The sequence below is a fragment of the Somniosus microcephalus genome, chromosome 3 (assembly GCF_052327205.1).
Source record: "Somniosus microcephalus isolate GS21.2 chromosome 3, FLI_Smic_1.0, whole genome shotgun sequence".
In the NCBI taxonomy this organism is placed as follows: domain Eukaryota; kingdom Metazoa; phylum Chordata; class Chondrichthyes; order Squaliformes; family Somniosidae; genus Somniosus; species Somniosus microcephalus.
The window spans coordinates 380,541,762-380,565,955 of NC_140989.1; positions in this window are offsets into that span (position 1 = coordinate 380,541,762).

Below are 24,194 nucleotides of genomic sequence, written 5' to 3' on the forward strand. Positions count from 1 at the left end.
GTACTGTCCCTCCGACTGTGCGGCGCTCCCTCAGTACTGCCCCTCCGACAGTGCGGCACTCGCTCAGTACTGACCCTCCGACAGTGCGGCGCTCCCTCAGTACTGCCCCTCCGACAGTGCAGCACTCCCTCAGTACTGACCCTCCGACAGGACGGTGCTCCCTGAGTACTGCCCCTCCGACAGTGCGGCATTCCCTCAGTACTGACTCTCCGACAGTGCGGCGCTCCCTCAGTACTGCCCCTCCGACAGTGCGGCACTCCCTCAGTACTGACCCTCCGACAGTGCGGCACTCCCACAGTACTGCCACTCTGACATTGCGACACTCCCTCAGCACTGACCCTCCGACAGTGCGGCGCTCCCTCAGTACTGCCCCTGCAACAGTGCGGCACTCCTTTAGTACTGCCCCTCCGCCAGTGCGGCACTCCCTCAGTACTGCCCCTCCAACATTGCGGCGCTCCCTCAGTACTGCCCATCTGACAGTGCAGCGCTCCCTCAGTACTGCCCCTCCGACAGTGCGGCATTCCCTCAGTACTTTCCCTCCGACAGTGCGGCGCTCCCTCAGTACTGCCCCTCCGACAGTGCAGCACTCCCTCAGTACTGACCCTCCGACAGGACGGCGCTCCCTGAGTACTGCCCCTCCGAACAGTGCGGCGCTCCCTCAGTACTGCCCCTCCGACAGTGCAGGGCTCCCTCAGTACTGCCCCTCCAACAGTGCGGCACTCCCTCAGTACTGGCCCTCAGACAGTGCGGCACTCCCTCAGTACTGCCCCTCCGACAGTGCGGCACCCCACTCAGTACTGCCCCTCCGACAGTGCAGCGCTCCCTCAGTACTGCCCCTCCAACAGTGCGGCACTCCCTCACTACTGCCCCTCCGACAGTGTGGCACTCCCTTAATACTGCCCCTCCGACAGTGTGGCACTCCCTCAGTACTGCCCCACCGACAGTGTGGCGCTCCCTGAGCACTGCCCCTCTGACAGAGTGGCGCTCCCTCAGTATTGCCCCTCCAACAGTGCGGCACCCCCTCAGTACTGCCCCTCCAAAAGTGCGGCACTCCCTCAGTACTGTCCCTCCGACAGTGCGGCGCTCCCTAAGTACTGCCCCTCCGACAGTGCGGCGCTCCCTCAGTACTGCCCCTCCGACAGTGCAGCGCTCACTCAGTACCGCCCCTCCGACAGTGCGGCACTCCCTCAGTACTGTCCCTCCGACAGTGCGGCGCTCCCTCAGTACTGCCCCTCCGACAGTGCGGCGCTCGCTCAGTACTGACCCTCCGACAGTGCGGCGCTCCCTCAGTACTGCCCCTCCGACAGTGCGGCGCTCCCTCAGTACTGCCCCTCCGAAAGTGCAGCACTCCCTCAGTACTGCCCCTCCGACAGTGCGGCACGCCCTCAGTACTGACTCTCCAACAGTGCGGCACTCCCTCAGTACTGTCCCTCTGACAGTGCGGCGCTCCCTCAGTACTGCCCCTCCGACAGTGCGGCACGCCCTCAGTACTGACTCTCCAACAGGACGGCGCTCCCTCAGTACTGCCCTTCCGACAGTGCGGCACTCCCTCAGTACTGACTCTCCGACATTGCGGCACTCCCTCAGTACTGCCACTCTGACAGAGCGGCACTCCCTCAATACTGACCCTCCGACAGTGCGGCGCTCCCTCAGTACTGCCCCTCTGAGAGTGCGACACTCCCTCAGTACTGCCCCTCTAACAGTGCGGTGCTCCCTCAGTACTGCCCCTCTGACAGAGCGGCGCTCCCTCAGTACTGCCCCTCTGACAGTGCGGCGATCCTTCAGTACTGCCCCTCCGACAGTGCGGCACTCCCTCAGTACTGCCCCTCTGACAGTGCGGTTCTCCCTCGGTACTGCCCCTCCGACACTGCAGCGCACCCTCAGTACTGAGCCTCCGACATGCGGCATTCCCTCAGTACTGCCCCTCTGACAGTGCGGCGCTCCCTCAGTAAAGACCCTCTGACAGTGCGGCACTCCCTCAGTACTGTCCCTCTGACAGTGCGGCGCTCCCTCAGTACTGTCCCTCTGACAGTGCGGCGCTCCCTCAGTACTGCCCCTCTGAGAGTGCGGCACTCCCTCAGTACTGCCCCTCTGACAGTGTGGCGCTCCCTCAGTACTGCCCCTCCGACTGTGTGGCACCCCACTCAGTACTGCCCCTCCGACAGTGCGGCACTCCCTCAGTACTGCCCCTCCGACAGTGCGGCACCCCACTCAGTACTGCCCCTCCGACAGTGCAGCGCTCCCTCAGTACAGCCCCTCCAACAGTGCGGCACTCCCTCAGTATTGCCTCTCCGACAGTGCGGCACTCCCTCAGTGCTGCCCCTCTAATAGTGCGGCGCTAACTCAGTACTGCCCATCTGACAGTGCGGCGCTCCCTCAGTACTGTCCCTCCGACAGTGCAGCGCTCCCTCAGTACTGCCCCTCCAACAGTGCGGCACTCCTTTAGTACTGCCCCTCCGACAGTGCGGCACTCCCTCAGTACTGCCCCTCCAACAGTGCGGCGCTCCCTCAGTACTGACCCTCTGACAGTGCAGAGCTCCCTCAGTACTGCCCCTCCAACAGTGCAGCACTCCCTCAGTACTGGCCCTCTGACAGTGCGGCACTCCCTCAGTACTGCCCCTCCGACAGTGCGGCACCCCACTCAGTACTGCCCCTCCGACAGTGCAGCGCTCCCTCAGTACTGCCCCTCCAAAAGTGCGGCACTCCCTCAGTACAGCCCCTCCAACAGTGTGGCACTCCCTCAGTACTGCCCCTCCGACAGTGCGGCGCTCCCTGAGTACAGCCCCTCTGACAGTGCGGCGCTCCCTCAGCACTGCCCCTCCGACAGTGCGGCACTCCCTCAGTACTGCCCCTCCGACAGTGCGGCACTCCCTCAGTACTGTCCCTCCGACAGTGCGGCGCTCCCTCAGTACTGACCCTCCGACAGTGCGGCGCTCCCTCAGAACTGCCCCTCCGACAGTGCAGCGCTCACTCAGTACTGCCCCTCCGACAGTGCGGCGCTCCCTCAGTACTGTCCCTCCGACAGTGCGGCCCTCCCTCAGTACTACCCCTCCGACAGTGCGGCACACGCTCAGTACTGACCCTCCGACAGTGCGGCGCTCCCTCTGTACTGACCCTCCGACAGTGCGGCGCTCCCTCAGTACTGTCCCTCTGACAGTGCGGCGCTCCCTCAGTACTGTCCCTCTGACAGTGCGGCGCTCCCTCAGTACTGCCCCTCTGACAGTGCGGCGCTCTCTCAGTACTGCCCCTCTGACAGTGCGGCGCTCCCTCAGTACTGACCCTCTGAGAGTGCGGCACTCCCTCAGTACTGCCCCTCTGACAGTGTGGCGCTCCCTCAGTACTGCCCCTCCGACAGTGTGGCACCCCACTCAGTACTGCCCCTCCGACAGTGCGGCACTCCCTCAGTACTGCCCCTCCGACAGTGCGGCACCCCACTCAGTACTGCCCCTCCGACAGTGCGGCACCCCACTCAGTACTGCCCCTCCGACAGTGCAGCGCTCCCTCAGTACTGCCCCTCCAACAGTGCGGCACTCCCTCAGTAATGCCCCTCCGACAGTGCGGCACTCCCTCAGTACTCTCCGTCCGACAGTGCGGCGCTCCCTCAGTACTGACCCTCCGACAGTGCGGCGCTCCCTCAGTACTGCCCCTCCGACATTGCAGCGCTCACTCAGTACTGCCACTCCGGCAGTGCGGCACTCCCTCAGTACTGTCCCTCCGACAGTGCGGCGCTCCCTCAGTACTGCCCCTCCGACAGTGCGGCACTCGCTCAGTACTGACCCTCCGACAGTGCGGCGCTCCCTCAGTACTGCCCCTCCGACAGTGCAGCACTCTCTCAGTACTGACCCTCCGACAGGACGGTGCTCCCTGAGTACTGCCCCTCCGACAGTGCGGCACTCCCTCAGTACTGACTCTCCGACAGTGCGGCGCTCCCTCAGTACTGCCCCTCCGACAGTGCGGCACTCCCTCAGTACTGACCCTCCGACAGTGCGGCACTCCCACAGTACTGCCACTCTGACATTGCGACACTCCCTCAGCACTGACCCTCCGACAGTGCGGCGCTCCCTCAGTACTGCCCCTGCAACAGTGCGGCACTCCTTTAGTACTGCCCCTCCGCCAGTGCGGCACTCCCTCAGTACTGCCCCTCCAACATTGCGGCGCTCCCTCAGTACTGCCCATCTGACAGTGCAGCGCTCCCTCAGTACTGCCCCTCCGACAGTGCGGCACTCCCTCAGTACTTTCCCTCCGACAGTGCGGCGCTCCCTCAGTACTGCCCCTCCGACAGTGCAGCACTCCCTCAGTACTGACCCTCCGACAGGACGGCGCTCCCTGAGTACTGCCCCTCCGAACAGTGCGGCGCTCCCTCAGTACTGCCCCTCCGACAGTGCAGGGCTCCCTCAGTAATGCCCCTCCAACAGTGCGGCCCTCCCTCAGTACTGGCCCTCAGACAGTGCGGCACTCCCTCAGTACTGCCCCTCCGACAGTGCGGCACCCCACTCAGTACTGCCCCTCCGACAGTGCAGCGCTCCCTCAGTACTGCCCCTCCAACAGTGCGGCACTTCCTCACTACTGCCCCTCCGACAGTGTGGCACTCCCTTAATACTGCCCCTCCGACAGTGTGGCACTCCCTCAGTACTGCCCCACCGACAGTGCGGCGCTCCCTGAGCACTGCCCCTCTGACAGAGTGGCGCTCCCTCAGTATTGCCCCTCCAACAGTGCGGCACCACCTCAGTACTGCCCCTCCAAAAGTGCGGCACTCCCTCAGTACTGTCCCTCCGACAGTGCGGCGCTCCCTAAGTACTGCCCCTCCGACAGTGCGGCGCTCCCTCAGTACTGCCCCTCCGACAGTGCAGCGCTCACTCAGTACTGCCCCTCCGACAGTGCGGCGCTCCCTCAGTACTGCCCCTCCGACAGTGCGGCGCTCGCACAGTACTGACCCTCCGACAGTGCGGCGCTCCCTCAGTACTGCCCCTCCGACAGTGCGGCGCTCCCTCAGTACTGCCCCTCCGAAAGTGCAGCACTCCCTCAGTACTGCCCCTCCGACAGTGCGGCACGCCCTCAGTACTGACTCTCCAACAGTGCGGCACTCCCTCAGTACTGTCCCTCTGACAGTGCGGCGCTCCCTCAGTACTGCCCCTCCGACAGTGCGGCACGCCCTCAGTACTGACTCTCCAACAGGACGGCGCTCCCTCAGTACTGCCCTTCCGACAGTGCGGCACTCCCTCAGTACTGACCCTCCGACAGTGCGGCGCTCCCTCAGTACTGCCCCTCTGAGAGTGCGACACTCCCTCAGTACTGCCCCTCTAACAGTGCGGCGCTCCCTCAGTACTGCCCCTCTGACAGAGCGGCGCTCCCTCAGTACTGCCCCTCTGACAGTGCGGCGATCCTTCAGTACTGCCCCTCCGACAGTGCGGCACTCCCTCAGTACTGCCCCTCTGACAGTGCAGTGCTCCCTCGGTACTGCCCCTCCGACACTGCAGCGCACCCTCAGTACTGAGCCTCCGACATGCGGCATTCCCTCAGTACTGCCCCTCTGACAGTGCGGCGCTCCCTGAGTACAGACCCTCCGACAGTGCGGCGCTCCCTCAGTACTGTCCCTCTGACAGTGCGGCGCTCCCTCAGTACTGTCCCTCTGACAGTGCGGCGCTCCCTCAGTACTGCCCCTCTGAGAGTGCGGCACTCCCTCAGTACTGCCCCTCTGACAGTGTGGCGCTCCCTCAGTACTGCCCCTCCGACTGTGTGGCACCCCACTCAGTACTGCCCCTCCGACAGTGCGGCGCTCCCTCAGTACTGCCCCTCCGACAGTGCGGCACCCCACTCAGTAGTGCCCCTCCGACAGTGCAGCGCTCCCTCAGTACAGCCCCTCCAACAGTGCGGCACTCCCTCAGTATTGCCTCTCCGACAGTGCGGCACTCCCTCAGTGCTGCCCCTCCAATAGTGCGGCGCTAACTCAGTACTGCCCATCTGACAGTGCGGCGCTCCCTCAGTACTGTCCCTCCGACAGTGCAGCGCTCCCTCAGTACTGCCCCTCCAACAGTGCGGCACTCCTTTAGTACTGCCCCTCCGACAGTGCGGCACTCCCTCAGTACTGCCCCTCCAACAGTGCGGCGCTCCCTCAGTACTGACCCTCTGACAGTGCAGAGCTCCCTCAGTACTGCCCCTCCAACAGTGCAGCACTCCCTCAGTACTGGCCCTCTGACAGTGCGGCACTCCCTCAGTACTGCCCCTCCGACAGTGCGGCACCCCACTCAGTACTGCCCCTCCGACAGTGCAGCGCTCCCTCAGTACTGCCCCTCCAAAAGTGCGGCACTCCCTCAGTACTGCCCCTCCAACAGTGTGGCACTCCCTCAGTACTGCCCCTCCGACAGTGCGGCGCTCCCTGAGTACAGCCTCTCTGACAGTGCGGCGCTCCCTCAGCACTGCCCCTCCGGCAGTGCGGCACTCCCTCAGTACTGCCCCTCCGACAGTGCGGCACTCCCTCAGTACTGTCCCTCCGACAGTGCGGCGCTCCCTCAGTACTGACCCTCCGACAGTGCGGCGCTCCCTCAGAACTGCCCCTCCGACAGTGCAGCGCTCACTCAGTACTGCCCCTCCGACAGTGCGGCACTCCCTCAGTACTGTCCCTCCGACAGTGCGGCCCTCCCTCAGTACTACCCCTCCGACAGTGCGGCACATGCTCAGTACTGACCCTCCGACAGTGCGGCGCTCCCTCTTTACTGACCCTCCGACAGTGCGGCGCTCCCTCAGTACTGTCCCTCTGACAGTGCGGCGCTCCCTCAGTACTGTCCCTCTGACAGTGCGGCGCTCCCTCAGTACTGCCCCTCTGACAGTGCGGCGCTCCCTCAGTACTGCCCCTCTGACAGTGCGGCGCTCCCTCAGTACTGACCCTCTGAGAGTGCGGCACTCCCTCAGTACTGCCCCTCTGACAGTGTGGCGCTCCCTCAGTACTGCCCCTCCGACAGTGTGGCACCCCACTCAGTACTGCCCCTCCGACAGTGCGGCACTCCCTCAGTACTGCCCCTCCGACAGTGCGGCACCCCACTCAGTACTGCCCCTCCGACAGTGCAGCGCTCCCTCAGTACAGCCCCTCCAACAGTGCGGCACTCACTCAGTATTGCCTCTCCGACAGTGCGGCACTCCCTCAGTACTGCCCCTCCAATAGAGCGGCGCTAACTCAGTACTGCCCATCTGACAGTGCGGCGCTCCCTCAGTACTGCCCCTCCGACAGTGCAGCGCTCACTCAGTACTGCCCCTCCGACAGTGCGGCACTCCCTCAGTACTGTCCCTCCGACAGTGCGGCGCTCCCTCAGTACTGCCCCGCCGACAGTGCGGCGCTCGCTCAGTACTGACCCTCCGACAGTGCGGCGCTCCCTCAGTACTGCCCCTCCGACAGTGCGGCGCTCCCTCAGTACTGCCCCTCCGAAAGTGCAGCACTCCCTCAGTACTGCCCCTCCAACAGTGCGGCACTCCCTCAGTACTGTCCCTCTGACAGTGCGGCGCTCCCTCAGTACTGCCCCTCCGAAAGTGCGGCACACCCTCAGTACTGACTCTCCAACAGGACGGCGCTCCCTCAGTACTGCCCCTCCGACAGTGCGGCACTCCCTCAGTACTGACTCTCCGACAGTGCGGCACTCCCTCAGTACTGCCACTCTGACAGAGCGGCACTCCCTCAGTACTGACCCTCCGACAGTGCGGCGCTCCCTCAGTACTGCCCCTCTGAGAGTGCGACACTCCCTCAGTACTGCCCCTCTAACAGTGCGGCGCTCCCTCAGTACTGCCCCTCTGACAGAGCGGCGCTCCCTCAGTACTGCCCCTCTGACAGTGCGGCGATCCTTCAGTACTGCCCCTCCGACAGTGCTGCACTCCCTCAGTACTGCCCTTCTGACAGTGCGGTGCTCCCTCGGTACTGCCCCTCCGACACTGCAGCGCTCCCTCAGTACTGAGCCTCCGACATGCGGCATTCCCTCAGTACTGCCCCTCTGACAGTGCGGCGCTCCCTCAGTACAGACCCTCCGACAGTGCGGCGCTCCCTCAGTACTGTCCCTCTGACAGTGCGGCGCTCCCTCAGTACTGTCCCTCTGACAGTGCGGCGCTCCCTCAGTACTGCCCCTCTGAGAGTGCGGCACTCCCTCAGTACTGCCCCTCTGACAGTGTGGCGCTCCCTCAGTACTGCCCCTCCGACTGTGTGGCACCCCACTCAGTACTGCCCCTCCGACAGTGCGGCACTCCCTCAGTACTGCCCCTCCGACAGTGCGGCACCCCACTCAGTACTGCCCCTCCGACAGTGCAGCGCTCCCTCAGTACAGCCCCTCCAACAGTGCGGCACTCCCTCAGTATTGCCTCTCCGACAGTGCGGCACTCGCTCAGTGCTGCCCCTCCAATAGTGCGGCGCTAACTCAGTACTGCCCCTCCGACAGTGCGGCACTCCCTCAGTACTGCCCCTCCGACAGTGCGGCACCCCACTCAGTACTGCCCCTCCGACAGTGCAGCGCTCCCTCAGTACAGCCCCTCCAACAGTGCGGCACTCCCTCAGTATTGCCTCTCCGACAGTGCGGCACTCGCTCAGTGCTGCCCCTCCAATAGTGCGGCGCTAACTCAGTACTGCCCATCTGACAGTGCGGCGCTCCCTCAGTACTGTCCCTCCGACAGTGCAGAGCTCCCTCAGTACTGCCCCTCCAACAGTGCAGCACTCGCTCAGTACTGGCCCTCTGACAGTGCGGCACTCCCTCAGTACTGCCCCTCTACAGTGCGGCACCCCACTCAGTACTGCCCCTCCGACAGTGCAGCGCTCCCTCAGTACTGCCCCTCCAAAAGTGCGGCACTCCCTCAGTACTGCCCCTCCAACAGTGTGGCACTCCCTCAGTACTGCCCCTCCGACAGTGCGGCGCTCCCTGAGTACAGCCCCTCTGACAGTGCGGCGCTCCCTCAGCACTGCCCCTCCGACAGTGCGTCACTCCCTCAGTACTGCCCCTCCGACAGTGCGGCACTCCCTCAGTCCTGTCCCTCTGACAGTGCGGCGCTCCCTCAGTACTGACCCTCCGACAGTGCGGCGCTCCCTCAGAACTGCCCCTCCGACAGTGCAGCGCTCACTCAGTACTGCCCCTCCGACAGTGCGGCACTCCCTCAGTACTGTCCCTCCGACAGTGCGGCGCTCCTTCAGTACTACCCCTCCGACAGTGCGGCACACGCTCAGTACTGACCCTCCGACAGTGCGGCGCTCCCTCAGTACTGACCCTCCGACAGTGCGGCGCTCCCTCAGTACTGTCCCTCTGACAGTGCGGCGCTCCCTCAGTACTGCCCCTCTGAGAGTGCGGCACTCCCTCAGTACTGCCCCTCTGACAGTGTGGCGCTCCCTCAGTACTGCCCCTCCGACAGTGTGGCACCCCACTCAGTACTGCCCCTCCGACAGTGCGGCACTCCCTCAGTACTGCCCCTCCGACAGTGCGTCACCCCACTCAGTACTGCCCCTCCAACAGTGCAGCGCTCCCTCAGTACAGCCCCTCCAACAGTGCGGCACTCGCTCAGTATTGCCTCTCCGACAGTGCGGCACTCCCTCAGTACTGCCCCTCCAATAGTGCGGCGCTAACTCAGTACTGCCCATCTGACAGTGCGGCGCTCCCTCAGTACTGTCCCTCCGACAGTGCAGCGCTCCCTCAGTACTGCCCCTCCAACAGTGCGGCACTCCTTTAGTACTGCCCCTCCGACAGTGCGGCACTCCCTCAGTACTGCCCCTCCAACAGTGCGGCGCTCCCTCAGTACTGACCCTCTGACAGTGCAGTGCTCCCTCAGTACTGCCCCTCCAACAGTGCAGCACTGCCTCAGTACTGGCCCTCTGACAGTGCGGCACTCCCTCAGTACTGCCCCTCCGACAGTGCGGCACCCCACTCAGTACTGCCCCTCCGACAGTGCAGCGCTCCCTCAGTACTGCTCCTCCAAAAGTGCGGCACTCCCTCAGTACTGCCCCTCCAACAGTGCGGCGCTCCCTCAGCACTGCCCCTCCGACAGTGCGGCACTCCCTCAGTACTGCCCCTCCGACAGTGCGGCACTCCCTCAGTACTGTCCCTCCGACAGTGCGGCGCTCCCTCAGTACTGACCCTCCGACAGTGCGGCGCTCCCTCAGTACTGCCCCTCCGACAGTGCAGCGCTCACTCAGTACTGCCCCTCCGACAGTGCGGCACTCCCTCAGTACTGTCCCTCCGACAGTGCGGCGCTCCCTCAGTACTACCCCTCCGACAGTGCGGCACACGCTCAGTACTGACACTCCGACAGTGCGGCGCTCCCTCAGTACTGCCCCTCCGACAGTACGGCGCTCCCTCAGTACTGCCCCTCTGACAGTGCAGCGCTCCCTCAGTACTGCCCCTCCGACAGTGAGGCACTCCCTCAGTACTTTGCCTCCGACAGTGCGGCGCTCCCTCAGTACTGCCCCTCTGACAGAGCAGCACTCCCTCAGTACTGACCCTCCGACAGGACGGCGCTCCCTGAGTACTGCCCCTCCGACAGTGCGGCACTCCCTCAGTACTGACTCTCCGACAGTGCGGCGCTCCCTCAGTACTGCCCCTCCGACAGTGCGGCACTCCCTCAGTACTGACCCTCCGACAGTGCGGCACTCCCTCAGTACTGCCACTCTGACAGTGCGACACTCCCTCACCACTGCCCCTCTGACAGTGCGGCGCTCCCTCAGTACTGCCCCTCTGACAGTGCGGCGCTCCCTCAGTACTGCCCCTCCGACAGTGCGGCGCTCCCTCAGTACTGCCCCTTTGACAGTGCGGCGCTCCTTCAGTACTGCCCCTCCGACAGTGCGGCACTCCCTCAGTACTGCCCCTCTGACAGTGCGGTGCTCCCTCAGTACTGCCACTCCAGCAGTGCAGCGCTCCCTCAGTGCTGACCCTCCGACATGCGGCACTCACTCAGTGCTGCCCCTCTGACAGTGCGGCGCTCCCTCAGTACTGACCCTCCGACACTGCGGCGCTCCCTCAGTACTGTCCCTCTGACAGTGCGGCGCTCCCTCAGTACTGTCCCTCTGACAGTGCGGCGCTCCCTCAGTATTGCCCCTCCGACAATAGCGGCACTCCCTCAGTACTGCCCCTCTGACAGTGCGGCGCTCCCTCAGTACTGCCCCTCCGACAGTGCGGCACTCCCTCAGTACTGTCCCCCCGACAGTGCGGCGCTCCCTCATTACGGCCCCTCCGACAGTGCGGCACTCCCTCAGTACGGCCCCTCCGGCAGTACGGCGCTCCCTCATTACTGCCCCTCCGACTGTGCCGCACTCCCTCAGTGCTGACCCTCCGACAGTGCGGCGCTCCCTCAGTACTGCCCCTCCAACAGTGCGGCACTCCCTCAGTACTGACCCTCCGACAGGACGGCGCTCCCTGAGAACTGCCCCTCCGACAGTGCGGCGCTCCCTCAGTACTGCACCTCCGACAGTGCAGGGCTCCCTCAGTACTGCCCCTCCAACAGTGCGGCACTCCCTCAGTACTGGCCCTCCGACAGTGCGGCACTCCCTCAGTAATGCCCCTCCGACAGTGCGGCACCCCACTCAGTACAGCCCCTCCGACAGTGCAGCGCTCCCTCAGTACTGCCCCTCCAACAGTGCGGCACTCCCTCACTACTGCCCCTCCGACAGTGTGGCACTCCCTCAATACTGCCCCTCCGACAGTGTGGCACTCCCTCAGTACTGCCCCTCCGACAGTGCGGCGCTCCCTGAGTACTGCCCCTCTGACAGAGTGGCGCTCCCTCAGTACTGCCCCTCCAACAGTGCGGCACTCCCTCAGTACTGCCCCTCCGACAGTGCGGCGCTCCCTAAGTACTGCCCCTCCGACAGTGCGGCGCTCCCTCAGTACTGCCCCTCCGACAGTGCGGCACTCCCTCAGTACTGTCCCTCCGACAGTGCGGCGCTCCCTCAGTACTGCCCCTCCGACAGTGCGTCGCTCGCTCAGTACTGACCCTCCGACAGTGCGGCGCTCCCTCAGTACTGCCCCTCCGACAGTGCGGCGCTCCCTCAGTACTGCCCCTCCGAAAGTGCAGCACTCCCTCAGTACTGCCCCTCCAACAGTGCGGCACTCCCTCAGTACTGTCCCTCTGACAGTGCGGCGCTCCCTCAGTACTGCCCCTCCGACAGTGCGGCACGCCCTCAGTACTGACTCTCCAAAAGAACAGCGCTCCCTCAGTACTGCCCCTCCAACAATGCGGCACTCCCTCAGTACTGACTCTCCGACAGTGCGGCGCTCCCTCAGTACTGCCCTCCGACAGTGCGGCGCTCCCTCAGTACTGCCCCTCTGACAGTTAGACACTCCCTCAGTACTGCCCCTCTAACAGTGCGGCGCTCCCTCAGTACTGCCCCTCCGACAGTGCGGCGCTCCCTCAGTACTGCCCCTCCGACAGTGCAGCGCTCACTCAGTACTGCCCCTCCGACAGTGCGGCACTCCCTCAGTACTGTCCCTCCGACAGTGCGGCGCTCCCTCAGTACTGCCCCTCCGACAGTGCGGCACACGCTCAGTACTGACCCTCCGACAGTGCGGCGCTCCCTCAGTACTGCCCCTCCGACAGTACGGCGCTCCCTCAGTACTGCCCCTCCGACAGTGCAGCGCTCCCTCAGTACTGCCCCTCCGACAGTGAGGCACTCCCTCAGTACTTTGCCACCGACAGTGCGGCGCTCCCTCAGTACTGCCCCTCCGACAGTGCAGCGCTCCCTCAGTACTGCCCCTCCAACAGTGCGGCACTCCTTTAGTACTGCCCCTCCGACAGTGCGGCACTCCCTCAGTACTGCCCCTCCAACAGTGCGGCGCTCCCTCAGTACTGACCCTCTGACAGTGCAGTGCTCCCTCAGTACTGCCCCTCCAACAGTGCAGCACTGCCTCAGTACTGGCCCTCTGACAGTGCGGCACTCCCTCAGTACTGCCCCTCCGACAGTGCGGCACCCCACTCAGTACTGCCCCTCCGACAGTGCAGCGCTCCCTCAGTACTGCTCCTCCAAAAGTGCGGCAATCCCTCAGTACTGCCCCTCCAACAGTGCGGCGCTCCCTCAGCACTGCCCCTCCGACAGTGCGGCACTCCCTCAGTACTGCCCCTCCGACAGTGCGGCACTCCCTCAGTACTGTCCCTCCGACAGTGCGGCGCTCCCTCAGTACTGACCCTCCGACAGTGCGGCGCTCCCTCAGTACTGCCCCTCCGACAGTGCAGCGCTCACTCAGTACTGCCCCTCCGACAGTGCGGCACTCCCTCAGTACTGTCCCTCCGACAGTGCGGCGCTCCCTCAGTACTACCCCTCCGACAGTGCGGCACACGCTCAGTACTGACACTCCGACAGTGCGGCGCTCCCTCAGTACTGCCCCTCCGACAGTACGGCGCTCCCTCAGTACTGCCCCTCTGACAGTGCAGCGCTCCCTCAGTACTGCCCCTCCGACAGTGAGGCACTCCCTCAGTATTTTGCCTCCGACAGTGCGGCGCTCCCTCAGTACTGCCCCTCCGACAGTGCAGCACTCCCTCAGTACTGACCCTCCGACAGGACGGCGCTCCCTGAGTACTGCCCCTCCGACAGTGCGGCACTCCCTCAGTACTGACTCTCCGACAGTGCGGCGCTCCCTCAGTACTGCCCCTCCGACAGTGCGGCACTCCCTCAGTACTGACCCTCCGACAGTGCGGCACTCCCTCAGTACTGCCACTCTGACAGTGCGACACTCCCTCACCACTGACCCTCCGACAGTGCGGCGCTCCCTCAGTACTGCCCCTCTGACAGTGCGACACTCCCTCAGTACTGCCCCTCTGACAGTGCGGCGCTCCCTCAGTACTGCCCCTCTGACAGTGCGGCGCTCCCTCAGTACTGCCCCTCTGACAGTGCGGCACTCCCTCAGTACTGCCCCTCTGAGAGTGCGGCGCTCCCTCAGTACTGACCCTCCGACAGTGCGGCGCTCCCTCAGTACTGCCCCTTTGACAGTGCGGCGCTCCTTCAGTACTGCCCCTCCGACAGTGCGGCACTCCCTCAGTACTGCCCCTCTGACAGTGCGGTGCTCCCTCAGTACTGCCACTCCAGCAGTGCAGCGCTCCCTCAGTGCTGACCCTCCGACATGCGGCACTCACTCAGTGCTGCCCCTCTGACAGTGCGGCGCTCCCTCAGTACTGACCCTCTGACACTGCGGCGCTCCCTCAGTACTGTCCCTCTGACAGTGCGGCGCTCCCTCAGTACTGTTCCTCTGACAGTGCGGCGCTCCCTCAGTATTGCCCCTCCGACAATAGCGGCACTCCCTCAGTACTGCCCCTCTGACAGTGCGGCGCTCCCTCAGTACTGCCCCTCCGACAGTGCGGCACTCCCTCAGTACTGTCCCCCCGACAGTGCGGCGCTCCCTCATTACGGCCCCTCCGACAGTGCGGCACTCCCTCAGTACGGCCCCTCCGGCAGTACGGCGCTCCCTCATTACTGCCCCTCCGACTGTGCCGCACTCCCTCAGTGCTGACCCTCCGACAGTGCGGCGCTCCCTCAGTACTGCCCCTCCAACAGTGCGGCACTCCCTCAGTACTGACCCTCCGACAGGACGGCGCTCCCTGAGAACTGCCCCTCCAACAGTGCGGCGCTCCCTCAGTACTGCACCTCCGACAGTGCAGGGCTCCCTCAGTACTGCCCCTCCAACAGTGCGGCACTCCCTCAGTACTGGCCCTCCGACAGTGCGGCACTCCCTCAGTAATGCCCCTCCGACAGTGCGGCACCCCACTCAGTACAGCCCCTCCGACAGTGCAGCGCTCCCTCAGTACTGCCCCTCCAACAGTGCGGCACTCCCTCACTACTGCCCCTCCGACAGTGTGGCACTCCCTCAATACTGCCCCTCCGACAGTGTGGCACTCCCTCAGTACTGCCCCTCCGACAGTGCGGCGCTCCCTGAGTACTGCCCCTCTGACAGAGTGGCGCTCCCTCAGTACTGCCCCTCCAACAGTGCGGCACTCCCTCAGTACTGCCCCTCCGACAGTGCGGCGCTCCCTAAGTACTGCCCCTCCGACAGTGCGGCGCTCCCTCAGTACTGCCCCTCCGACAGTGCGGCACTCCCTCAGTACTGTCCCTCCGACAGTGCGGCGCTCCCTCAGTACTGCCCCTCCGACAGTGCGTCGCTCGCTCAGTACTGACCCTCCGACAGTGCGGCGCTCCCTCAGTACTGCCCCTCCGACAGTGCGGCGCTCCCTCAGTACTGCCCCTCCGAAAGTGCAGCACTCCCTCAGTACTGCCCCTCCAACAGTGCGGCACTCCCTCAGTACTGTCCCTCTGACAGTGCGGCGCTCCCTCAGTACTGCCCCTCCGACAGTGCGGCACGCCCTCAGTACTGACTCTCCAAAAGAACAGCGCTCCCTCAGTACTGCCCCTCCAACAATGCGGCACTCCCTCAGTACTGACTCTCCGACAGTGCGGCGCTCCCTCAGTACTGCCCTCCGACAGTGCGGCGCTCCCTCAGTACTGCCCCTCTGACAGTTAGACACTCCCTCAGTACTGCCCCTCTAACAGTGCGGCGCTCCCTCAGTACTGCCCCTCCGACAGTGCGGCGCTCCCTCAGTACTGCCCCTCCGACAGTGCAGCGCTCACTCAGTACTGCCCCTCCGACAGTGCGGCACTCCCTCAGTACTGTCCCTCCGACAGTGCGGCGCTCCCTCAGTACTGCCCCTCCGACAGTGCGGCACACGCTCAGTACTGACCCTCCGACAGTGCGGCGCTCCCTCAGTACTGCCCCTCCGACAGTACGGCGCTCCCTCAGTACTGCCCCTCCGACAGTGCAGCGCTCCCTCAGTACTGCCCCTCCGACAGTGAGGCACTCCCTCAGTACTTTGCCACCGACAGTGCGGCGCTCCCTCAGTACTGCCCCTCCGACAGTGCAGCGCTCCCTCAGTACTGCCCCTCCAACAGTGCGGCACTCCTTTAGTACTGCCCCTCCGACAGTGCGGCACTCCCTCAGTACTGCCCCTCCAACAGTGCGGCGCTCCCTCAGTACTGACCCTCTGACAGTGCAGTGCTCCCTCAGTACTGCCCCTCCAACAGTGCAGCACTGCCTCAGTACTGGCCCTCTGACAGTGCGGCACTCCCTCAGTACTGCCCCTCCGACAGTGCGGCACCCCACTCAGTACTGCCCCTCCGACAGTGCAGCGCTCCCTCAGTACTGCTCCTCCAAAAGTGCGGCAATCCCTCAGTACTGCCCCTCCAACAGTGCGGCGCTCCCTCAGCACTGCCCCTCCGACAGTGCGGCACTCCCTCAGTACTGCCCCTCCGACAGTGCGGCACTCCCTCAGTACTGTCCCTCCGACAGTGCGGCGCTCCCTCAGTACTGACCCTCCGACAGTGCGGCGCTCCCTCAGTACTGCCCCTCCGACAGTGCAGCGCTCACTCAGTACTGCCCCTCCGACAGTGCGGCACTCCCTCAGTACTGTCCCTCCGACAGTGCGGCGCTCCCTCAGTACTACCCCTCCGACAGTGCGGCACACGCTCAGTACTGACACTCCGACAGTGCGGCGCTCCCTCAGTACTGCCCCTCCGACAGTACGGCGCTCCCTCAGTACTGCCCCTCTGACAGTGCAGCGCTCCCTCAGTACTGCCCCTCCGACAGTGAGGCACTCCCTCAGTATTTTGCCTCCGACAGTGCGGCGCTCCCTCAGTACTGCCCCTCCGACAGTGCAGCACTCCCTCAGTACTGACCCTCCGACAGGACGGCGCTCCCTGAGTACTGCCCCTCCGACAGTGCGGCACTCCCTCAGTACTGACTCTCCGACAGTGCGGCGCTCCCTCAGTACTGCCCCTCCGACAGTGCGGCACTCCCTCAGTACTGACCCTCCGACAGTGCGGCACTCCCTCAGTACTGCCACTCTGACAGTGCGACACTCCCTCACCACTGACCCTCCGACAGTGCGGCGCTCCCTCAGTACTGCCCCTCTGACAGTGCGACACTCCCTCAGTACTGCCCCTCTGACAGTGCGGCGCTCCCTCAGTACTGCCCCTCTGACAGTGCGGCGCTCCCTCAGTACTGCCCCTCTGACAGTGCGGCACTCCCTCAGTACTGCCCCTCTGAGAGTGCGGCGCTCCCTCAGTACTGACCCTCCGACAGTGCGGCGCTCCCTCAGTACTGCCCCTTTGACAGTGCGGCGCTCCTTCAGTACTGCCCCTCCGACAGTGCGGCACTCCCTCAGTACTGCCCCTCTGACAGTGCGGTGCTCCCTCAGTACTGCCACTCCAGCAGTGCAGCGCTCCCTCAGTGCTGACCCTCCGACATGCGGCACTCACTCAGTGCTGCCCCTCTGACAGTGCGGCGCTCCCTCAGTACTGACCCTCTGACACTGCGGCGCTCCCTCAGTACTGTCCCTCTGACAGTGCGGCGCTCCCTCAGTACTGTTCCTCTGACAGTGCGGCGCTCCCTCAGTATTGCCCCTCCGACAATAGCGGCACTCCCTCAGTACTGCCCCTCTGACAGTGCGGCGCTCCCTCAGTACTGCCCCTCCGACAGTGCGGCACTCCCTCAGTACTGTCCCCCCGACAGTGCGGCGCTCCCTCATTACGGCCCCTCCGACAGTGCGGCACTCCCTCAGTACGGCCCCTCCGGCAGTACGGCGCTCCCTCATTACTGCCCCTCCGACTGTGCCGCACTCCCTCAGTGCTGACCCTCCGACAGTGCGGCGCTCCCTCAGTACTGCCCCTCCAACAGTGCGGCACTCCCTCAGTACTGACCCTCCGACAGGACGGCGCTCCCTGAGAACTGCCCCTCCAACAGTGCGGCGCTCCCTCAGTACTGCACCTCCGACAGTGCAGGGCTCCCTCAGTACTGCCCCTCCAACAGTGCGGCACTCCCTCAGTACTGGCCCTCCGACAGTGCGGCACTCCCTCAGTAATGCCCCTCCGACAGTGCGGCACCCCACTCAGTACAGCCCCTCCGACAGTGCAGCGCTCCCTCAGTACTGCCCCTCCAACAGTGCGGCACTCCCTCACTACTGCCCCTCCGACAGTGTGGCACTCCCTCAATACTGCCCCTCCGACAGTGTGGCACTCCCTCAGTACTGCCCCTCCGACAGTGCGGCGCTCCCTGAGTACTGCCCCTCTGACAGAGTGGCGCTCCCTCAGTACTGCCCCTCCAACAGTGCGGCACTCCCTCAGTACTGCCCCTCCGACAGTGCGGCGCTCCCTAAGTACTGCCCCTCCGACAGTGCGGCGCTCCCTCAGTACTGCCCCTCCGACAGTGCGGCACTCCCTCAGTACTGTCCCTCCGACAGTGCGGCGCTCCCTCAGTACTGCCCCTCCGACAGTGCGTCGCTCGCTCAGTACTGACCCTCCGACAGTGCGGCGCTCCCTCAGTACTGCCCCTCCGACAGTGCGGCGCTCCCTCAGTACTGCCCCTCCGAAAGTGCAGCACTCCCTCAGTACTGCCCCTCCAACAGTGCGGCACTCCCTCAGTACTGTCCCTCTGACAGTGCGGCACTCCCTCAGTACTGCCCCTCCGACAGTGCGGCACGCCCTCAGTACTGACTCTCCAAAAGAACAGCGCTCCCTCAGTACTGCCCCTCCAACAATGCGGCACTCCCTCAGTACTGACTCTCCGACAGTGCGGCGCTCCCTCAGTACTGCCCCTCCGACAGTGCGGCGCTCCCTCAGTACTGCCCCTCCGACAGTGCAGCGCTCACTCAGTACTGCCCCTCCGACAGTGCGGCACTCCCTCAGTACTGTCCCTCCGACAGTGCGGCGCTCCCTCAGTACTGCCCCTCCGACAGTGCGGCACACGCTCAGTACTGACCCTCCGACAGTGCGGCGCTCCCTCAGTACTGCCCCTCCGACAGTACGGCGCTCCCTCAGTACTGCCCCTCCGACAGTGCAGCGCTCCCTCAGTACTGCCCCTCCGACAGTGAGGCACTCCCTCAGTACTTTGCCACCGACAGTGCGGCGCTCCCTCAGTACTGCCCCTACGACAGTGCAGCACTCCCTCAGTACTGACCCTCCGACAGGACGGCGCTCCCTCAGTACTGCCCCTCCGACAGTGCGGCACTCCCTCAGTACTGACTCTCCGACAGTGCGGCGCTCCCTCAGTACTGCCCCTCCGACAGTGCGGCACTCCCTCAGTACTGCCACTCTGACAGTGCGACACTCCCTCAGCACTGACCCTCCGACAGTGCGGCGCTCCCTCATTACTGCCCCTCTGACAGTGCGACACTCCCTCAGTACTGCCCCTCTGACAGTGCGGCGCTCCCTCAGTACTGCCCCTCTGACAGTGCGGCGCTCCCTCAGTACTGCCCCTCTGACAGTGCGGCTCTCCCTCAGTACTGCCCCTCTGAGAGTGCGGCGCTCCCTCAGTACTGACCCTCCGACAGTGCGGCGCTCCCTCAGTACTGCCCCTTTGACAGTGCAGCGCTCCTTCAGTACTGCCCCTCCGACAGTGTGGCACTCCCTCAGTACTGCCCCTCTGACAGTGCGGTGCTCCCTCAGTACTGCCCCTCCAGCAGTGCAGCGCTCCCTCAGTGCTGACCCTCCGACATGCGGCACTCACTCAGTACTGCCCCTCTGACAGTGCGGCGCTCCCTCAGTACTGACCCTCCGACACTGCGGCGCTCCCTCAGTACTGTCCCTCTGACAGTGCGGCGCTCCCTCAGTACTGTCCCTCTGACAGTGCGGCGCTCCCTCAGTATTGCCCCGCCGACAATAGCGGCACTCCCTCAGTACTGCCCCTCTGACAGTGCGGCGCTCCCTCAGTACTGCCCCTCCGACAGTGCGGCACTCCCTCAGTACTGTCCCCCCGACAGTGCGGCGCTCCCTCATTACGGCCCCTCCGACAGTGCGGCACTCCCTCAGTACTGCCCCTCCGGCAGTACGGCGCTCCCTCATTACTGCCCCTCCGACTGTGCCGCACTCCCTCAGTGCTGACCCTCCGACAGTGCGGCGCTCCCTCAGTACTGCCCCTCCAACAGTGCGGCACTCCCTCAGTACTGACCCTCCGACAGGACGGCGCTCCCTGAGTACTGCCCCTCCGACAGTGCGGCGCTCCCTCAGTACTGCACCTCCGACAGTGCAGGGCTCCCTCAGTACTGCACCTCCAACAGTGCGGCACTCCCTCAGTACTGGCCCTCCGACAGTGCGGCACTCCCTCAGTAATGCCCCTCCGACAGTGCGGCACCCCACTCAGTACTGCCCCTCCGACAGTGCAGCGCTCCCTCAGTACTGCCCCTCCAACAGTGCGGCACTCCCTCACTACTGCCCCTCCGACAGTGTGGCACTCCCTCAATACTGCCCCTCCGACAGTGTGGCACTCCCTCAGTACTGCCCCTCCGACAGTGCGGCACTCCCTCAGTACTGTCCCTCCGACAGTGCGGCGCTCCCTCAGTACTGACCCTCCGACAGTGCGGCGCTCCCTCAGTACTGCCCCTCCGACAGTGCAGCGCTCACTCAGTACTGCCCCTCCGACAGTGCGGCACTCCCTCAGTACTGTCCCTCCGACAGTGCGGCGCTCCCTCAGTACTACCCCTCCGACAGTGCGGCACACGCTCAGTACTGACACTCCGACAGTGCGGCGCTCCCTCAGTACTGCCCCTCCGACAGTACGGCGCTCCCTCAGTACTGCCCCTCTGACAGTGCAGCGCTCCCTCAGTACTGCCCCTCCGACAGTGAGGCACTCCCTCAGTACTTTGCCTCCGACAGTGCGGCGCTCCCTCAGTACTGCCCCTCCGACAGTGCAGCACTCCCTCAGTACTGACCCTCCGACAGGACGGCGCTCCCTGAGTACTGCCCCTCCGACAGTGCGGCACTCCCTCAGTACTGACTCTCCGACAGTGCGGCGCTCCCTCAGTACTGCCCCTCCGACAGTGCGGCACTCCCTCAGTACTGACCCTCCGACAGTGCGGCACTCCCTCAGTACTGCCACTCTGACAGTGCGACACTCCCTCACCACTGACCCTCCGACAGTGCGGCGCTCCCTCAGTACTGCCCCTCTGACAGTGCGACACTCCCTCAGTACTGCCCCTCTGACAGTGCGGCGCTCCCTCAGTACTGCCCCTCTGACAGTGCGGCGCTCCCTCAGTACTGCCCCTCTGACAGTGCGGCACTCCCTCAGTACTGCCCCTCTGAGAGTGCGGCGCTCCCTCAGTACTGACCCTCCGACAGTGCGGCGCTCCCTCAGTACTGCCCCTTTGACAGTGCGGCGCTCCTTCAGTACTGCCCCTCCGACAGTGCGGCACTCCCTCAGTACTGCCCCTCTGACAGTGCGGTGCTCCCTCAGTACTGCCACTCCAGCAGTGCAGCGCTCCCTCAGTGCTGACCCTCCGACATGCGGCACTCACTCAGTGCTGCCCCTCTGACAGTGCGGCGCTCCCTCAGTACTGACCCTCTGACACTGCGGCGCTCCCTCAGTACTGTCCCTCTGACAGTGCGGCGCTCCCTCAGTACTGTTCCTCTGACAGTGCGGCGCTCCCTCAGTATTGCCCCTCCGACAATAGCGGCACTCCCTCAGTACTGCCCCTCTGACAGTGCGGCGCTCCCTCAGTACTGCCCCTCCGACAGTGCGGCACTCCCTCAGTACTGTCCCCCCGACAGTGCGGCGCTCCCTCATTACGGCCCCTCCGACAGTGCGGCACTCCCTCAGTACGGCCCCTCCGGCAGTACGGCGCTCCCTCATTACTGCCCCTCCGACTGTGCGGCACTCCCTCAGTGCTGACCCTCCGACAGTGCGGCGCTCCCTCAGTACTGCCCCTCCAACAGTGCGGCACTCCCTCAGTACTGACCCTCCGACAGGACGGCGCTCCCTGAGAACTGCCCCTCCGACAGTGCGGCGCTCCCTCAGTACTGCACCTCCGACAGTGCAGGGCTCCCTCAGTACTGCCCCTCCAACAGTGCGGCACTCCCTCAGTACTGGCCCTCCGACAGTGCGGCACTCCCTCAGTAATGCCCCTCCGACAGTGCGGCACCCCACTCAGTACAGCCCCTCCGACAGTGCAGCGCTCCCTCAGTACTGCCCCTCCAACAGTGCGGCACTCCCTCACTACTGCCCCTCCGACAGTGTGGCACTCCCTCAATACTGCCCCTCCGACAGTGTGGCACTCCCTCAGTACTGCCCCTCCGACAGTGCGGCGCTCCCTGAGTACTGCCCCTCTGACAGAGTGGCGCTCCCTCAGTACTGCCCCTCCAACAGTGCGGCACTCCCTCAGTACTGCCCCTCCGACAGTGCGGCGCTCCCTAAGTACTGCCCCTCCGACAGTGCGGCGCTCCCTCAGTACTGCCCCTCCGACAGTGCGGCACTCCCTCAGTACTGTCCCTCCGACAGTGCGGCGCTCCCTCAGTACTGCCCCTCCGACAGTGCGTCGCTCGCTCAGTACTGACCCTCCGACAGTGCGGCGCTCCCTCAGTACTGCCCCTCCGACAGTGCGGCGCTCCCTCAGTACTGCCCCTCCAAAAGTGCAGCACTCCCTCAGTACTGCCCCTCCAACAGTGCGGCACTCCCTCAGTACTGTCCCTCTGACAGTGCGGCACTCCCTCAGTACTGCCCCTCCGACAGTGCGGCACGCCCTCAGTACTGACTCTCCAAAAGAACAGCGCTCCCTCAGTACTGCCCCTCCAACAATGCGGCACTCCCTCAGTACTGACTCTCCGACAGTGCGGCGCTCCCTCAGTACTGCCCTCCGACAGTGCGGCGCTCCCTCAGTACTGCCCCTCTGACAGTTAGACACTCCCTCAGTACTGCCCCTCTAACAGTGCGGCGCTCCCTCAGTACTGCCCCTCCGACAGTGCGGCGCTCCCTCAGTACTGCCCCTCCGACAGTGCAGCGCTCACTCAGTACTGCCCCTCCGACAGTGCGGCGCTCCCTCAGTACTGTCCCTCCGACAGTGCGGCGCTCCCTCAGTACTGCCCCTCCGACAGTGCGGCACACGCTCAGTACTGACCCTCCGACAGTGCGGCGCTCCCTCAGTACTGCCCCTCCGACAGTACGGCGCTCCCTCAGTACTGCCCCTCCGACAGTGCAGCGCTCCCTCAGTACTGCCCCTCCGACAGTGAGGCACTCCCTCAGTATTTTGCCACCGACAGTGCGGCGCTCCCTCAGTACTGCCCCTACGACAGTGCAGCACTCCCTCAGTACTGACCCTCCGACAGGACGGCGCTCCCTCAGTACTGCCCCTCCGACAGTGCGGCACTCCCTCAGTACTGACTCTCCGACAGTGCGGCGCTCCCTCAGTACTGCCCCTCCGACAGTGCGGCACTCCCTCAGTACTGCCACTCTGACAGTGCGACACTCCCTCAGCACTGACCCTCCGACAGTGCGGCGCTCCCTCATTACTGCCCCTCTGACAGTGCGACACTCCCTCAGTACTGCCCCTCTGACAGTGCGGCGCTCCCTCAGCACTGCCCCTCTGACAGTGCGGCGCTCCCTCAGTACTGCCCCTCTGACAGTGCGGCTCTCCCTCAGTACTGCCCCTCTGAGAGTGCGGCGCTCCCTCAGTACTGACCCTCCGACAGTGCGGCGCTCCCTCAGTACTGCCCCTTTGACAGTGCAGCGCTCCTTCAGTACTGCCCCTCCGACAGTGTGGCACTCCCTCAGTACTGCCCCTCTGACAGTGCGGTGCTCCCTCAGTACTGCCCCTCCAGCAGTGCAGCGCTCCCTCAGTGCTGACCTTCCGACATGCGGCACTCACTCAGTACTGCCCCTCTGACAGTGCGGCGCTCCCTCAGTACTGACCCTCCGACACTGCGGCGCTCCCTCAGTACTGTCCCTCTGACAGTGCGGCGCTCCCTCAGTACTGTCCCTCTGACAGTGCGGCGCTCCCTCAGTATTGCCCCGCCGACAATAGCGGCACTCCCTCAGTACTGCCCCTCTGACAGTGCGGCGCTCCCTCAGTACTGCCCCTCCGACAGTGCGGCACTCCCTCAGTACTGTCCCCCCGACAGTGCGGCGCTCCCTCATTACGGCCCCTCCGACAGTGCGGCACTCCCTCAGTACTGCCCCTCCGGCAGTACGGCGCTCCCTCATTACTGCCCCTCCGACTGTGCCGCACTCCCTCAGTGCTGACCCTCCGACAGTGCGGCGCTCCCTCAGTACTGCCCCTCCAACAGTGCGGCACTCCCTCAGTACTGACCCTCCGACAGGACGGCGCTCCCTGAGTACTGCCCCTCCGACAGTGCGGCGCTCCCTCAGTACTGCACCTCCGACAGTGCAGGGCTCCCTCAGTACTGCACCTCCAACAGTGCGGCACTCCCTCAGTACTGGCCCTCCGAC